Consider the following 4,204-nt stretch of genomic DNA (forward strand, 5'->3'; position numbering starts at 1 on the left):
ATCTGTCTATCTATACACAGCCATCTATCCATCCTCAAACACTCTCATCTCTCTCTATATACAGAACTATCTATGACTATATGGAGTTATCACTGGGGCATGGTTTCATTCACTTTTAATTGCCCTATGTTTTGATGCTGAAGGTTAGAGTCACACCTGGAGCGTGAATATTGCAAGTGCTGATTGCAAACACGGGGGTTGGGATACTGTTTTGCCAGCTGGTTGTGTTGGAGTAAAAAATTCCTGAGGAGAACTGTGAGTGTGTCAAAGAGAAAGCAGAGAGAGAGCGTTTCTTGGGCACAGAACCACCTGGAGGGGCTGATGTGGGGATTTCTGAACAAGGAACCTGCCTGATGCTTTTTGCTCCTACTGTGTTCAAAGAACCAGACTGCATGTGCATTCTTTACAATATACAAAACCACACCTAGAGTAGATCCATCTTGCCTCCTCAATTTCTCATCCTAACGCAAACAACCCAGCTCGGAAACAAGAGTTCAATTTGCTGTCTTTAACTGGAGCTTTTCTGGATGGAAGATGAGACCTCTTCAGGGGTGTGTGACAGCAGAGCCCACCTCAGACACTGACATGCAGGCTTGTGAAAAATGCCCTTTTGGCTTCTCTTGTGCAACCTCTTGCCCCTAAAAATGCACTGTGTTTCCTGACTGGTTAGTCAGGCTTTGCTTCCATTTTGATGCAGAGCACTCTCCGTAGACGCAAACATCTCCTGTCTCTGGCTGTGTCTTCAATGGCAGCGGGAGACGAGTGGGCGTGAGAGAGGGAGCCTTTTTTACAACGAGGTGGCTAACTTGAGAACATAGCCCTAATGTAGACACAAGCAGGGGTATCTTTATCGTACTCAGTTGGCTTATCTGAAAGTTAGGAACCATTTCTTTCTTTCTTTCTTTCTTTCTTTCTTTCTTTCCCCACTAATCTGAGATGTAGGTGGGACTGGATCCCATTTGGGGCCCCTGACTGGAGTTCTGTGAATGGTAGTTGGAGTCAAATGAAGAGATTCTGGTCTGATTCAATGGGCCTTTATTGAACTACAAAGCTTTTTCTGCAATAAGCAGCAATGATAAAACCAGAAGCAGCACACGCTGAGATTATTGAGATCGGGTACCTGTGAATATGCTGACAGCTGAATAACTAATGTCGATCGTGTCCCAAATTCCTAGCGATTACAAGCAAGTAAACCCGAAAGCAGCATAAAATAAAAGGCCCAATCACTTGTGGCTCTACCAAATCAATTGACTTTGAGAGGGACAAGAATTTGGCCCCAGGCAATTTAAACTACAAAATCATTAATAATAACTCAAACCACAGCCTAGAGTATGAGGAATGGCTGGGACGTGTAGGGGGAAAGGGAATTTCCTGGGAGCAATTGCCTGGTGAGATCTGTGTCTCTGGGTGGCAGAATAGGGCACATACTGTCTGGTTGCCTTCATTTTTTTTTCCTGCCTTTGTGTTAGGTATATTGTGAATAGCACAACCTTCATTGACACACATCGCCTTGATTTTGTGTCTGAACACATAGGGCCTGGTTCTGTGTACACAGTTCTTTGGACAGGAACCTTTAAAACAGAACAAACAAGCCTCAACCATCTCCTGTTCATGATGGGAGGTAGCCAGGGGAAGACTTAATAGCTACACTCCAAAGAATACAAGAATTCTTGTAATTATATGTTCCAAAAAATAGCAACTTTCTCCACCTGGGAAGCTGTTTAGGTAAAAAATGCTTAGTTGTTTAGACAGCAAATGGGACCATTTATCTTCTTTGTTGAAACCCCTTACTGTTAAATCCAAAAAACCTGCAAGCTACAATCTAAGATCTGGAACAGTTGATCGTATTTGAGGAAGTACTAAAATAATCACCCTTCGCCTTCCATTTCTAGACATGCCAGACTCTCTCATATCACAGGAGCATTTACCTTTCTGATCTTGTTCCAATGTTGGGGGTATAAATCTGCAAGCTTACCCCAGAATGATTTCGTACAGAGTTCATTTAATTCAGTGAATGAAAAATGTAATACAAATCAAACTGGCACCTTGAAGTCTCATTTGGCATTTTCTTCTCATCTGCTGGAGCAATTCAAGAATAAAAAGGTCTCCTTTTGGCTAGCATCGGTGAGGCTTTTGAATAGCCCAGCTCCAACCTTCAGCACGGTTCGGCTTCTTTCAGGTTCTTCTGCTGAAGGCAGACAGTGTGGATATTCAGATCTGTGACATAGCTAGTAGAGGCTTCTTGGTCAGCTGTAACTGGATAAAAACTCAGCATAGTTAGAGGACATGACCCCTGAACTAGTAAAGATGGCAAAAAGTTTGCTTGGCAAGAAGAAGGTTGATGATGAGGAGGAGATGGTGGTTCTAGAAGAGGGTGGCCACAGCAAAATCGCAGCCCTCCCATAAGATTACATTTATGATTTTGTTTTCATTGTGTTTGTCAATTAAGGAATGTACTGAGGAGGAGATTGATGGATTGAAAACTGTGTTACAAAGATAAGCTCTCACTTTCAATGTCAGGGGTTTTCTGGTCTTGTTCACAGGCAGGGAGCTCTGTAGGGAAGCATGTGATCTGGGTCCGTCTGAAAAGAGGCAGTCTAGAGCAAGGCGGGGTGAGTTGTGCCGCTCTGCCTTAAGGAGCAGCCTGCTTTGTCTCTTGCTGTTTTGAGTTCTTGTGTGTTAGGGCTTTGGATTCTAAGCAAGAGTATCTGTTTTTTTTTCCTCCTAACTTCTCTGTGAGGATAGTATTGGATAACTCAATTTAAAAAGCACTTTTTTGGTCATCTAGAGACAGACTGAGGTGGTTGAAATAAACGTGTTCCCCAAACAAATCAGGGCCTAATTCACCATTGCAAAGTGCATGCTATGGGGGTATAAAACACTGCCATTTTAATTCCATACCATTTTATACACACGTTGCATTTATTTGCGCAATACAAGATTACAAGATGCAGAACAATGGTGAATTGGGCCTATATTTGTGGATTCTTACACCATCTGGGGTTTTCTTATCCTGCCTTTTTAAAACAAACAATAACTGAGATATTCCCTTTCTTTTCTGCAGCAGATGGCAGCTCTCACAAATTTCATGATGGCCACAGATCTGGACTCATACCAAAAGGAAGTTGTCGAGATGTGTTACAGAGCTACAGAAACCTCCTGGCTCATTTAGAAACTGAAGACCCATCAGAAGCAGCTTGCAAAGTGAAGGAGGAATTGGAGTCATTTGAAAATGCCACACTAAATATTGCGATCACAGGAGAGACAGGTGCTGGAAAATCATTCTTCATCAATGCCATCCGGGGTGTGGGACACGAGGATGAAAACGCGGCTGCGACTGGGGAGACAGAAACAACAAGGAAGCCAACTCCTTATCCACACCCCACATACCCCAAAGTAACATTCTGGGACATGCCAGGAGTTGAAACACCAGATTTGCAGATAGACTAATATCCTGAAAAAGTAAACTTTGACAGCTATGATTTCTTCATCATTCTTCTGAGCGTTTCAAATCCAGACATGCCTAGCTTACGAGGGAGATTCGGGGAATGGGAAAGAAGTTTTACTTTGTGTGCTCCAAAGTAGATGCTGACTTGTATAATGCCAAGAAGCAACGACCCTCCACCTACAAGGAGGAGGAAATCTTGGAGGCGATTAAAGAGAATTGCATACAGCATCTTGAAGCAGAAGGGATCATCTCTCCTAAGGTTTTCCTTCTCTCCAGCTTTGATCTAGAGAAATACGATTTCCATGACCTGGTGGACACTTTGGAACATGAACTTCTCAGTCACAAGAGATACACTTTCCTGCTCAGCCTGCCAAATATTTCTCCACAGACCTTATAAAAGAAGAAGGAAGCCCTAAATCAGCAGATATGGAAATTAGCCCTCCTGTCAGGAGCTGCCTCCAGAGGCATGGCTGCGATTCCTGGTTCTTATAGCAAAAGTCTCTGTCTTGCTTTTAATGTTCCCATCTTTCTGAAATGCATGCATGACTATTCCAAGAGCTTCGGCCTGGAGGACGACTCTCTTGCAAAACTCACTCAGCTCTCTGGAAAATCTGTTAACGACCTGAAAGCCATGATAAAAACCCCACTGGCCAAAGATCTAACAGTCAAATATGTGCGGGAATTACTGAGCCGGAGCCCGGTCCTGCTCAATTTGAAGTCAATGAGTGCTTTATTATCTTCTTCAATGGGAACTAA

At 43.2% G+C, this 4,204-nt stretch overlaps 1 pseudogene; it reads left to right on the forward strand.

Moving 5' to 3' along the window:
• Window positions 1-2,286: 2,286 nt before the first annotated feature.
• On the forward strand, window positions 2,287-3,845 carry LOC115638060 (annotated as a pseudogene).
• Window positions 3,846-4,204: the final 359 nt, after the last annotated feature.

This window comes from Gopherus evgoodei, chromosome 21, assembly GCF_007399415.2.
Source record: "Gopherus evgoodei ecotype Sinaloan lineage chromosome 21, rGopEvg1_v1.p, whole genome shotgun sequence".
Lineage (NCBI taxonomy): Eukaryota > Metazoa > Chordata > Testudines > Testudinidae > Gopherus > Gopherus evgoodei.